Source organism: Macrotis lagotis, chromosome 7 (genome assembly GCF_037893015.1).
Source record: "Macrotis lagotis isolate mMagLag1 chromosome 7, bilby.v1.9.chrom.fasta, whole genome shotgun sequence".
Classification (NCBI taxonomy): Eukaryota; Metazoa; Chordata; class Mammalia; order Peramelemorphia; family Peramelidae; genus Macrotis; species Macrotis lagotis.
The window spans coordinates 174,884,690-174,898,879 of record NC_133664.1 but is presented as its reverse complement, the minus strand read 5'-3'; the positions used below and the strand labels follow the sequence as shown (position 1 = coordinate 174,898,879).

The 14,190-nt window shown below is 38.4% G+C and overlaps 1 protein-coding gene across 1 annotated transcript in view; it reads left to right on the top strand.

Annotated features, from left to right (window-relative positions):
* Positions 1–438: 438 nt before the first annotated feature.
* Positions 439–14,190, top strand: part of PROSER2 (proline and serine rich 2) — a 71,046-nt gene continuing 57,294 nt past the window's right edge. Inside the window, exon 1 of the mRNA XM_074194126.1 lies at positions 439–531. The gene's annotated coding sequence lies outside the window, so the exon portion shown is untranslated. The remainder of the gene's footprint in view (positions 532–14,190) is intronic.

The window sequence follows — 14,190 nt, the reverse complement described above, 5'->3', positions numbered from 1 at the left end:
CTCATCTCCCTTTCCCATCCCCAAGGCAGAGGTGAAAGAAGCCAGGCTCTCCAGCTTGGCATTTCGGAGTCGCGTGTGCCCCATTTGCCTGGCATTCTCCGGCTCCACCTTTGCAGTCAGGACGTGTGCCACTCCAACTCTCCGGAGCCCACCCAGGGCCCTACGGGGCCCGACGTGGCCCTGGAATCCCCCAGCCACCGAACCGGGAGCGGGAGGGAGGAGGCCGGGGGCCGCGCTTCGGGGGCTGCTCCTTTAAGTCCCTGGCCCCCCAGGCCGGGCCGGGCAGGTGGGAGGCGGCGGCTCCGCCGGGGCCAGCCCGCCCGCTTCTCAGTGTCGCGCAATGCGCATGGGTGAGCGCTGGCCTGCGCCGCGGCGGCTGCGGCTGGGGACAGTCGGCTCGGGGCAGGAGCCAGAGCTGGGCCAGCGGGCGCAGGCAGGGCGGCGCAGCCCCGGGCTCCCCGGCCCGCTCCCCGCGGCCACCTGCCGCCCCTCTGACAGCGGGGCTTCCGCGGCCCCTCGGGCAGAAGCTGGGTGAGTGGGGGCAGCCCGGGCCTCCTGCTGGGGGGCCGGGGCCGGGCTCAGCTTGGGGGCTGGAGGTGCTGGTGGGCTCACGGGGGTGCCGGGAGTGAGGGAAGGAAGGGGCCGCGGGCCCTGCTCGCTTCTCGCCGAGGCTTTCCCAATGAAACTTTATTCGGAAGTTGCCTTGGGGGCGAGGATTGTAGGATTTTAGGAACCCAGAGCCTTTCTGCGCTGCTATCGCCCTCCCCTTTCTGCGCCTCCTCTCCCTCCGTCTGCCTCCGCGCGATCTTGCCCCCTTTCAGTGTTTCTTCTTTTCTCCTTTTCCTTCCTTCTCTTCAGACTGACACCCCTCTCTTACTCTCCCCTCCCCCGCTGCCCCGAAATCGGGGAAAGTCTGTTTGCTGAACTGAATTGAATCCGCGTGTGAAGGGGACTGAGGTGGCATTTTCCACTCCAAACAAGGAAACTTATTTGTCCTTCGGGATTTCAGGGGTTCGTGGCAAGTAGGTGGGGAAGCAAGGGCAGGGAAGGGGGAGCGCGCCCGTGACTACTTATAATCACTCATCCCGGAATTTACCTACCCTTACCTGATATTGTTACTTCTGACCCATTCTTTGCCCTCCTCACCTTGGCAGTTCTTCAGCCCCTCAAGTGAATCCTTAATATGCCCTCTGCCCTTCCTAGTCCTCAGAATCTGTCTGGGGTCTCTGACTTGTTTTCTAAACTTGTGGCTTTCCAGTTTACTTGGAAGGTGGGGCGCAAGCTTTTATCACCTGTTAAACTCAGCTCCAGAACGAAAGGATCAGTAGCTTTCCTTCTCTCTGCCCCCCACACCACCCCTCCCACCAGGGAGTAATTGAATCATACCCAAATGTTTAGGATCTGCTATTGAGCCAGTGTGGGAAGGATTAAAAAGAAAAAAAAAAAAGTGGCTATTGTGGGACAGCTTAACAAAAGGCAATAAAATAAACTGCTGGTTTTCAGCTCGCTGGTTTTTTCAAACTTTCCCAGTATTGTCTTGCTTTTCCCCCTCTCCAAGAACCACCCTGTAAAGCTTTAAAGTTTGCCAAGAGATGTGTGCACAAACAGAACACTAACATGAGCAGAACTTTTTTTTTAATAGATGGGATTCACGTTCTATTGTGGATTCAATTGCATTTTTGGTGGCTACATTTCTTATCTTATTACGCTCCCCCCCCTCCACATACACACACACACACAGACACACACACACACACACACACACACACACACAAACACACACACACACATTTTTAATGAATCAGGAAAGTGAGGAAAATCTATTTAGCTGAAAAAATTTAGGGTAGTTGATACCCCAAGCACCAGAACTAAGTGTATGCATGGGGAGGGAGAGAGATTCTCAAAGGGAAAACTTTTCTTAGTAGTTTTTTTTTCACTTTTTAAAGAGTATACAGAGCAAAAAGCAAGTTTCTGTCCTGGAAAACTGTCTGCTGTTTGAATATAATTAACTGTTCTTCAGAAGGAAGGGGTCTTTTTAAAAGTCAGTATACAAATACAATCTTTTCCCTGCTTGTTTGAGATTGGGTGGGAGAGATTGAAAAAATCTTCACGCCCCTTGCTGGAATGAAGAGTATGAAAGTTTGCATGTTTATTTCCTAAACTAAGGCTACAATAGATTAACCCTTTGGTATTAAATGAGTACCTGATAACTCCTTAAGTGGATTGTCTTTAAAAGTTCATTGTAGTGTGTATATTTGTTGTTCTCTCACCGCTTTCCTTATTCCAAAATGTGTAAAAAAGAAGGAAAAATGTAAGTCAGGAAAAAAACAATTTAGAGATAACTTTTGGAGTGTGTGGGGAGGTGGAGGAAATACATTAACTTTCTGGGTCTTAGGAATGCCTGAATTGTTCAATGCAAAAACCAAACTGTCAAGAAAATACTCCATGTGTCTGGCCCTTTTCCATGTGGGAGTCTAGACAATCAGTTTGTATGAATCAAACTTATGGAGCCTTTATCAGACGCTGTAGGCACCTGGCCCTGGCTCCAGTTTTCACAGACATCTATACAGTCTGATGTTGGTACCTGATATTTACTCTAAAGGTAGCTGATCATCTCTAGGAAACAAAAAATAAAGATCAACAGAAATGGGGAATAGGGAAGAGAGAAATCAAGGTGCAAAAGCATCACAGCGTAGACAGCAATGAGCTAGAAATTACTCTAATATCATTGAAGAACCTCATTACCAAGTCCTTCAATTACTTTAAAGGTGAAAGCCATCCTTTAGGTACCCTATCATTATTTCAAAGAAGAATCTTGCGCTGTTGAGATATCTGTCAAGGGCTTGAACCAAGTTTCCAAGATGATAAGGGACCAGGTCTCAGTTTCTTTTGATCATCAATGGAAGATGTAGTGGGAGCTACTTCAAAATGCTTGCTGCCTCTTGAAAGTGAGGCAGCAGTTCTACTCCAAATCTATTTACTCTCTTCTTGAAGTCTTGGGAACATTTCTTTGGTTGTTCCTACAGAAAAGTTTCCCCATCCATAAGTAGTAGCTGAGGCACTGGGAAGAACAAGAGCAAAGAAAGACTGTACTTTCTGATTCTCTAGCCAAGAATAGTTGGTTCAAGGAAAACTGTGTAACCGTGGTTATTAATGATGCCCTTCTCACCTTTCCAGACTTACTGCTTTCATCCTAAAGATACTGTGATTTAGTATGTTTCAGGAAAATATTGGGATTTATAATCTGTGTAATCAAAGTTGATACTGAGGAGCATAAGATAGAGAATAGTCAGCCATTCAGTCTTTACAAAATGTCTTCTGGTTCTATGAAGAATTGATTTTTCCTTTTGCAATGAATTTATTTTAAGAAATTTTTTTAAAAGATTTTTTGTTTTTTTTAACACTTTGATCATTTTCCAAAACTCTTCAACTCTCTACAATGCCTCCCATTCCACATAGAATCCTTCCCTGTAAAGGAGAGAAAAAGTTCAACAAAACCATCCTACTCAGTCACTGACTGATACCACAAGCATCAGTGGTTTCCTATCACAATATTGAAGAGAAACTCATCATTTCTTCTCTGAGAGCAGGAATTTGATTTTTTGTCTTCAGATCCTGGATCTTAAATGCTTATTGAATGAATGAAAGATTGGTCTTTTTATTTCATCTGCATCCAGCTGCCTTGTAGTCAGGGTTTTTGCTATCAGCAAAATAATTTTTTACATTGTTCCCCTAGCTGTGTTTTTTAAGAACTCTCTATTTATAAAGTGTTTCCTTTACATTAGATTTTTATCAGCAGCCACCAAAACTTTTCCGTCAGTAAAGTAGAAGAGATTGTTACTATAGAGTCCTTTTTAAAATTAATGTGTATTATAGTGTTGCCTTTCAGATTACCATTTTAAAAATTATTATGACCTAGAAAATCCAGAACAAGCATGAACATTTCCATATACAAAGAAGACTTGAAACAAAAAGGATTAATTTTGAAATCATGACTTAATTACAGAGAGCTTGGGTTTGGGGGAATTGGGGGGGGGGGGTTTGTATATATTAACTTAAATGTAGTAGTATCAACATTGCCTAGTTCATCTGTGTCCTATTCTGAATTTCCTCCAGCTGAGTATTTTAAAAAGTTTTGCTGACATTTTTCTTTGTTTTTTCTTTTTTTTTCTGGCATTACTAACACACATTTCCCTTGTAATAAATAAATAAATATACTCAAGTTAAAAATGTATATTGGATGACTTATCTGAAAATGTATTTCTCAGGCTTCAGAAACAGCCAGATCATGATCACTTCTCCCCTAAGAGGTAGGGAGGCATCAATTCTCTACATTAGTCAGTGTATTGATCAGTTCTTACTTGTTTCAGTGAAGTTTCCATTTGCAACATTATTGGTCAGATCACTCTTTCTTTGTCAACAACTTTATCTTTTTGCCCTCTCTACCCAACCCCATGTCTCAAACTCAGACACCCAAAACCATTTCTTCCAATTAAACAAAGTCACCTCTTAATGTGATTTCATCATCCCTTGCCTCTTCAGTATGAAAGAGGTCCATGTGCTGCTATATATGGGATGTTCCAGTATCAACATAGTGGTATTTGGCCTGATTTTTGTTGCCTGTTACTGTTCTCTTATATAGTTTTAGTCATTGTCTATTTTATTCTTTTGGTTATGCCTTCCTCACTATATTTTACCATCAAAGGCTTTCTATGTTCTGAATTTTTCATATAACTATCTTTTTTTCAGCCATTCCCTCTTCACTGAGTACATATTGAGTTTCTACCTTTTTGTTATCCCAAATTGTGCTACTATAAATGTTTTTGTACATTTGTGTCTCTTCTTGCTGTCAGTAGTCCTTTTGTCATATAGTCCCAGTAATGACATCACTGAATGACAGCCAGCAAGCCTTTATTAAATACCTACTTAAGTGCCAGTCTGCAAGGGCCCAGCCTCCGAGGGGTCCTTGGAATGAATTGAGTCAACACAGGGGTAAAGGCAGGAGCAGGTTGACTGACTGTCAGTCAGCTGCTTGGATTTATTTTTATAGTCTCAGAATCATGTATGCTTCAAGCAAGCAAGCAGGCTGAGATCATTTCCTTGGTTACAAGAGTGTACAATTTTCATCATCAATCATATAATTCATGTGGTTACAAGTTTTAATCATGTGATTACAAGTTTAATTAATAATCATATAGTTAATTGATTTCTTATCCCTACTCAGACCATGATGACCTCAACCTATCTGTTACCTTATTTATTACTACATTGTATAATTGTTAATTCATTTAATGTTATTAATTAGGGGCAGCTAGGTGGCACAGTGGATAAAAGCACTGGCCCTGGAGTCAGGAGTACCTGGGTTCAAATCCAGCCCAGACACTTAATAATTACCTAGCTGTGTGGCCTTGGGCAAGCCACTTAACCTCATTGCCTTGCAAAAACCTAAAAAAAATGAAAACTTTAATGTTATTAATTAAGCAATTCTTTTAATGGAAAGTTTTTTATATTTTTTGTGTAAGTAATGTTTTTCGATACACTTCCTTAACAATCTTTAGTGAGGGTCTTTATACTTGTCCACCCATCCATTAACTCTTACAATAACCAATTTTTCTTTCAGGCCTTTTTGAAAGAAACCATGGTTTCTGTGACCTTTTTTATTCTTTCCCATGAAACTGTTAGAGTTCACATATCGGTCACCTATACTATTTTTCTCATCATCTTTTTCATATATTCCTGTGTATGGTAAGGGGGGGGCAAAACTATTAATTTCCCTGGAATTCTATCTGACCCATCTTGTATCTGTTTTCCCTGTATATATTCTGACATCTCCTTGGAATTCCCAGTGTTGGGTTTTCCAGAGATTTCATAATGTTGAAGCCTTTTGTATGTCTCAGGGAAAGGCAATCCCGTTAAATTTGGACAGAGTTTATAATCTGTTTTATTCAAGGAATTTTTCTGAAATCCTTCCTTTATAGTCATTCCACTATTAGAGTGAGTAAATATTGCAATCAATAATAGACCTATAAATATTAGTATGCATGAAATCCTTATATATATTGAAGAAGGAAATGTTGTTCCATCAGGCAGTGTGATTGCCTTGAGTCTTCTCGCTGCGACTGTGTCAAACAGCTTAGAGACTCTGGCTCCCAACACCAGTCACCTATTAAGTGCTGGGCAAAGAGGGGGCAGAAAGTCTCTGCTCTCAAGAAGTTAAGTTTAATGGGAGGGACAACATGCAAATAACTTTGCACAAACAAGATGTGGGCATGATAAACTGGAGATTATCTCCGAGGGGAAGGCACTCAGATTAAGAAGGTTTGGAAAAGGCTTCTTGCAGAGGGTGGACTTTTAGTAAGACTTGAAGGAAGCCGAGAGGCTGAAATGAGGAGAGAGAGAATAACAGACCTGGGAGACAGATAGTGAAAATGCCTGAGATCAGGAGATAAAGCTTTGTGTGAGGAAGATCTAGAAGGCCAGTGTCATTGAATCAAAGTCAATGGAGACAATTTAAGATGTAAGAAGATGAGAAAGGTGGGAAGAATTAGGAAGCTAAACAGAGGATTTTATATTTGATCCTGGAAGTATGGGAAGTCACTGAAGTTATTTTGTGAGTAAGATGATCTGATGTGGTTTAGAAAGATTGATTTGACAGCTGGCTGGAGAATGGACTGGAGTGCAATGAAATTTAAGGGAGAGACCAACCTGCAGACTATTTCAGTAATATAGCTATGACCTGCACCAGTGATGGCAGAGCTCAAGGAGAGATGTTACTTAGGTCAATACACAGGATCTGATCACTGATTGAATATGGAGGAGGAAAGGAAGGATAAGAAAGAGTGAAGAGACAACCTTAGATTTCCAGTCTGGATGACTAGAAAAATTATTTCCTTCTACAGCAATATGGAAGTTTGGAAGAAAGGAACTTTTTCTCTCCTTTACAAGGAAGGGTTCTATGTGGAATGGGAGGTGCTGTGGAGAGCTGAAGAGAGTGGGAAAATGGCTAGAGTGTAAAAAATCAAATTGCTTAACAGAGCAGTTGGACTGAATCATAAACTCTCCAACATTACTTGTTCATTACTTTCCAAACTTTGAAAATTTAATGGGTGTTTTATGCCTCAGTTATTTTAATTGCATTTATCCCATAAGTAGTTTTTGAAGAATTTTCAAATAGTCACCCATAGTTCTCATTTCTTCCTTGGGAAAATTGTTAATACACTTTAACTGCTTTATCTTAAGACTAGTTCTTAGTCCCTTTGGATAGCAAACTTTTACCAAATAATTTTACAAATTTTACAAATAATTTTTTAAATTTTTTAAAATTTATTTTTATTAAAGATATTGTTTGAGTTTTTCAATTTTCCCCCATCTTACTTCCCTCCCCCCACCCCCCACCCCCATGGAAAGCACTCTGTCAGTCTTTACTTTGTTTCCATGTTGTACCTTGATCCAAATTGAGTGTGATGAGAGAGAAATCATATCCTTAAAGAAGAGACAAGAAGTCTAAGAGGTAGCAAGATCAGACAATAAGATGTGTTTTTTTTTTCTAAATTAAAGGGAATAGTCCTTGAACTTTGTTCAAACTCCACATCTCCTTATCTGGATACAGATGGCACTCTCCTTTGCAGACAGCCCAAAATTGCTCCCGATTGTTGCACTGATGGAATGAGCAAGTCCTTCAAGATTGATCATCACTCCCATGTTACTGTTAGGGTATACAGTGTTTTTCTGGTTCTGCTCATCTCACTCAGCATCAATTCATGCAAATCCCTCCAGACTTCCCTGAAATCCTGTCCCTCCTGGTTTCTAATAGAACAATAGTGTTCCATGACATACATATACCACAGTTTGCTAAAGCCATTCCCCAATTGAAGGACTTTTACTTGATTTCCAATTCTTTGCCACCACAAACAGGGCTGCTATAAATATTTTTATACAATTGATGTAAAACAAATAATTTTTGCTTAATATGTATATTTTCTTCTGACTTTAGTGATTTTATTTATGTAAAAATCTTCAATTCTAGAATGAAGTTGATCTATTTTTTCTTCTTTAATCTCTTCTATCCTCTATCTGGTTGTGATTTAGTATAAGATACCACCTACTATTGTCTTCTAATTTTCGATATGGGAATCACATTTATATAGTACTTTCATTTTCTGTTGTACCCTAAACAGATTCAAGTATCTCTTTTATAGTAGGATCTGAGACTCCTTAAGGGTGTGACTTGCCAAAGGTCATATCATAATAAGTGATAGAACTTGTAGCCATGTATTCTTTCTATATCAGCCTATTTGGTTTTCTATCAAGTCAAAATTTGGAGGTCTTGAAGAGTTTACACTACAGAGTAGTAGATATCAGGAAACTAAAATTGAGTTTCTTGCTTTTTCAATAATGCATTAAGAAGAAAGTCTTGATCTGCAAATATTGTAAATACTTTTAGTGAGGTGTGAGCTAAAGGAAGGCATAAATACAAACATTGCAAGGAAACCCTTAAGAATATCTCATACTATATGTTTCTTCCTTAAGGACATGATTTCTCTCATATCACTTTCAACTTAGATCAATTGCATACTATGGGAATGATGTAAAGACTAGCTAACTGCCTTCTGTGTAGGGTGGGGGTAGGGAATCGAGATTGGGGGGAAAATTGTAAAACTCAAAATAAATAAAACCTTTCTGAAATTAAAAAAAAAGATCAGACATCTGAAAGGATCCTTGGCACCTTGATCCAGAACTTCATTTCTACCTCTTTCCTCTCTTTCCAGATTTGCTGCTCTGTACCTCAATTTTGTGATATCTAACAAGTCTTTAACAAACATTGGATCATGGACCCAATTTTCTATTATGCAGGCTGATCTCACAGACTTAAATACTTAAGAAATGATTATAATATGAATATTTGTATGCTGAACCATAATTGTTTTTCATGGTTATTGTTGTTTCTGTTTGATTTTAGCTGATTTTTTTTTTTACTTCTACTAGAGGTTTGGTAATACTCCCAAAGAAAAAAATTAGAGACATCTTGACTTCCACTTCAGGTAGGAAAAAAAAAAGTCTGCTTTTTGTTTTTATCATGAAACCTGAATTGTGCAATTAATTCTTCCATAAAAGCACTGCAAGGATAGTCAAATGGACAATTTAATCTAATCTTATGGGTGCATTTAAAATCCTGCAGAATGAGTTGCTTCTTAAGGGTAGGGACTGGCAGGGTCTGGGATTTTGGTTGCTTATCATAAAGCTCAGAATATAGTCAGTGCTTAATAAGTTCATATGCATTGACTGTTTTAATGCTATATTCTGATTTTTTTGTTGAATTTTTTTAAAAACCATATCACAGATTGGTAGCTTTAGGGCTACAAGCTACCTTTGAAGTCATTGAATTCTACTCTTCTCGTGCAGATGAGGAAACTGAGGGAAAGAGAGGTCTTGAATGCCATTAGTCTAGGTAATAGAGCTTCAGAGCAACAGTCAAACAAATGTAACTTAACATCTAGCTGTGTGGCCTTGAGCAAGCCACTTAACCCCATTTGCCTTGTAAAATCCTAAAAGAAAAAAAAAATGTAATTTAACAAGTACTTATCCATCTTCTTTAATGAATTGGATACAAAAAAAACCCTCCTTAGAGTATAAAAGAGATAAAACAGACAGATAACTTCAAAGTATAAGAGAAAAATAAAGTGCTTTCCTCAGAAGGAGTAACCTCTTGCATATAGTAATGTTAAATAGCAACTAAATGCTATTTTAAAATTCTCAACTTAAGTACTTACCAAAATAAATATTTCTTTACACAGTAAAACAAAAAAAAAGGATTAACCATGAATCTCTCTATGTACAACTTGCTTTTTGGGGGGTATATGATAAATATAGTATAAAGAAATATGACACATAAGGTGACAATACATTAATAATTATTGTAACAAAATTGAAATACATTGGTATAATAAAAGAAATAGTAAATAAGAGAAATAAAGTATTAAATATAATTTTTGGTACATAATAAATTTTTAGTTTATAATAAAATTCAGTTTGTTTCTCTTAAAGCCTTCCTGTACCTGTCTATATTTCCTTCTAACTGTCTTTTGGAGGGCAACATTCTTGCTAGATCTCTAAATCCTCTTCCTAGTTAAAAAAAAAAAGTAAAGAAAAACACAATCCTTATACAAATAAGCATAGTTAAACAAAACAAATTCCCACAGAAGCAGTGTATGCCTCATTCTGTATCTTCAACATCCTTCTTTCAGGAGACACTTGACCTCCTTACTCTTCTTGGAACAAACCACTCCATTCTCCCAATACTGAGTATTTTCACTGATTGATCCCTAGGTCTGCCACTCTCCTTTCTTTCCTGGTTTCCTTCAAGTCCCACCTAAAAATCTTGTCTTTTACAAGATGCTTTTCTAGTTCTTCCTTAATATTTATTTTTTATTATACCAGTTTTTTTTGTTTTTGCAAGACAATGGGGTTAAGTGACTTGCCCAAGGTCACACAGCTAGATAATTATTAAGTATCTGAGGCTGGATTTGAACTCAGGTCCTCCTGACTCCAGGGTCAGGGCTCTATCCACTGTGCCACCTAGCTGCCCTTTTCCTTAATATTTCTGACACCTTCCTTCTGTTGACTATCTCCAATTTATCCTGTTCATATCTTGTCTCCTCCACTGGACTGGGAACTCCTTGAAGGTAGAGACTGTCTTTTGCCTTTCTTTGTATACCCTAACTCTTAGTCCTGTGCCCAGCATCCATAGCTGGTGCCTAATAAACACTTGTTGATTTGTAAATACATCCAGAGAAGTTCTTAACAAGCAATTGGCACTTATTGAGTCCAACCTGGACATAGTTTTCCACATTGGTCAAAGGCTGAGACAGAAACAATATATACCAATACCCATAACTTTATTAAATATTATAAATACCATTGCTAAGTGAGTTACAGGCTCAGCCAGGTTTTGCCTAATTGTGCTTTTTAAATGTCTTAGAGAAAAGTACTATAAAAGTCAATATAGAAAATAGCTTTTTTGGAGAGTCCTTTGTGTTCCTTCCAAATGAAGTCCTCAAAATGAATGACTGAAAAATGAATAAAATGTAAATTACTTTGAAGGAAAAAAATCAATCTAAGATGGTATGATTATTATTCCCAATCATAGTGACTACTTTTGCCTTCCTCCTATTAATATTATTGTTGAATGAGAACAAAATTCTTATTTTTATACTTTTTCTTTTTTCCTTCTTTTTTTTGTTTTTTGCAAGGCAATGGGGTTAAAGTGACTTGCTCAGGATCACACAGCTAGTTAATTAAGTATCTGAAGCCAGATTTGAACTAAGGTCCTCTTGACTTCAGGGCCCATGCTCTATCCACTGTGCCACCAAGTTGCCCTATACTTTTTCCTAAAACAAAGCAAAACAAAATAAAACAAAAAAAATGCCTTGACAGATTTCTCTCTCCATAAACAGGTAACTTTAATGTACTAAGTAGTCCTTGGATTTGTAATTTCATACAAAATGTCAAATGAGTTAAAAAGATAAACAATAAAAATTTGAGATGGGTACCTTCCAAAGTTTTTATGAAATTGAACTCTGAAGTCAACACAGTTCCTATTGGTGCCCTTTACATTGCTTCTATTAGGTCATAATTTATTATTCTAAGAGGTAATCTTCTAAGTCTTTTTTACTTGTTTTGAGGATGAGCTTTAACAATCTTATGTCTAAATAAATCATTCTCTTAGTTGACAGTGTACTCTTATAAAAAGACCTCTTCCCTTTGGGTCTGTTAATAGCCCAGACTACTTAGTTAAAGCCTTTGTACTGATCTGTTTGCATTAGGCAAATCAATTACTTTTATGTGGTGTGGTCCAAAGTAAATTACTGGCCCCACATTAACAGCTGGAGCTTTTCACAATAGAGGACCAGTCTAAAAGCAAACTCGTTTCTCTACATTGTTTAGAGATCTCTTTTCAGTAAACCTCTTTCCTCCTAAATGAAAGCTTGGTATTGTTCAGAGCCAATATATTTGCCAGTCTTTTAAAAAATGTTTGTTCAATACTCTCAACTGGGTTCTTGCACTTCAAAGAACATGAGTTTTTACTGAAGAAATTCCAAGGGGACAAATATAAAGTCCTATGAATTTATATTGGTTCTACCAAGATTAAAAACAAAGCAAAAACTCAGCATAATTTTTATTTGCTTGATCCTCACAGTCCTGGAATAGAGTTCTGGCAAACTTAGGAAATATTTCTGGAGGTATTCTTTTCTTTTCCAAGTTTACTTTTCTAGAATATCAAGAAATCCAACACAAGGAATAGAAACCAAGAGTATTAGTATTCTCGTTTTACATTAAACTTGTTCATTTGCTCCCATGCCAACTTTTAGTTTACCCCTTTGCCGTTTTGATTATTTACAATATAAAAAAGTGACTATGCCTGCCTTTAATTCAATAAATATTTATAGAGTATTTGCTATTTGTGAAGTTCATTAAGTTATTGAAGGCAGGAGTGCTCACTTTTGTACTTGTATTGCCTTAACTAACATAGCAAATGGTACATAATAGGTGTTTTATGTCAGTTAATTGGCAGTGAGAATTGTTACTACAAAGATAAACATATGTCAGCTTTGGAGTTTTGTTGCATATATACTGAGGAACTCCATGAGTTTGGTCTTAAAAATAACAATTAAGTTATATATGTGTCAACTTTCAGAGGTTATTCTAATAAGGAATAAATGTTAACTTCCAGAGTTAGTCTGTAAGAAAGAGCAAACAGAATTAGGTTAAAATACACATTTAGTAATAATTCTCTTAGTTTGCTAAGGGCAGGAGGCCCTGAATTTGAATTCAGCCTCAGATACCTGACACTTATGAGCTGGGTGACCTTGGGCAAGTCACTTTACCTTGACTGCCCCACATCCAGTCATCCTGATTCATATCTGGCCACTGAACCCAGTGACTTAGCACAACACCGCCCCCCCCAATCGAATTCTTGTACTTGTCATGACATCATCTTCTAGAACAAAGGACAAACATCACCATCATCATCATCTTCTTTTGCTGATTATGTCGTGATGTGTGTGCTGGTGGAGAAAGGAGGTGTAGGATGGGACTTGACTAGACAAAATAAGGGAAAGGCTCCCAATTTAGGATGGAGAAACTTAGGATAGGGCTGAGAGCTGGCATTCAGACATTCCATTAAAAGGAGTGCCTTATCAGTTATGCTAAAGACCTCGACAAAAGCTATGTGAATCTCTCCCCTCCAGGATGTGTCAGCATACCCAGTGACTCCAGACACAATGGGATTTGTTATTAGAGATTGACAATACATATAGAAAATGTGTGTGTGTGTGTGTGTGTGTGTGTGTGTGTGTGTGTGTGTGTGTGTGTGTGTGATATAGGTGCTCTCCCCCAACCCCTTCTTTTGTTTCTTCTGTGTAACCAGTCTAGCTTAGTAAGGCTTATCACCGGTAGGTTGCTCATTAGGCAAGGAATGCTTTGGCTATGGTGACCTACAAAATAGATGAATAAAAAATAAATTTAATCTGATATGGCCCTCTTTGTTTTCTGCCTTGATAGGTAGAAAAAGAGAGGTAAAGTGAGATAAGAAACACAATTTTTAGACCATCTTTAAATCTTAACTGTTGGTACCCTAAATGGAAGATCTTTGGGCAGCTAGGTGGGGCAATGGATAGAGCAGTGGGCCAAAAAGTCAGGAAGATTAATCTCCCTGAGTTCAAATCTGGTCTCAGACTATTACAAGCTGTGTGACTCTGGGCAAGTCACTTAACCTGTTTGCTTCAGTTACTCATCAGTAAAATGAGCTGATGAAGGAAATGGCAAACCACTCCAGTATCTTTCCCAAGAAAACCCCAAATAGGATCTCAAAGAGTCAGACAGGATTGAAACAGCCCAACCACAAATTTGCCAGCTTTTCTACTAAGTACTAGGAATACAAAAAGAGACAGAAGATAGTTCCTCCCCAGCAGGAGCTTATAATCTAATAACAAAAATGCACAAATATAGGCAATAAGAGACAGAAGAAAGGTACTAGAATTAAATTGGTTTGGGGGAGGCTTCCTGTAAAAGATGGGATATTTTTCTGGGACTTAAAAGTAAGCCAGGGAAGCTAAAAGAGAGGGTTAAAGACGGAGGATATTTCAGTCACAGGAAATGTCAGTTGTTGAAAGATGGAGTGTGTTGTCTGTA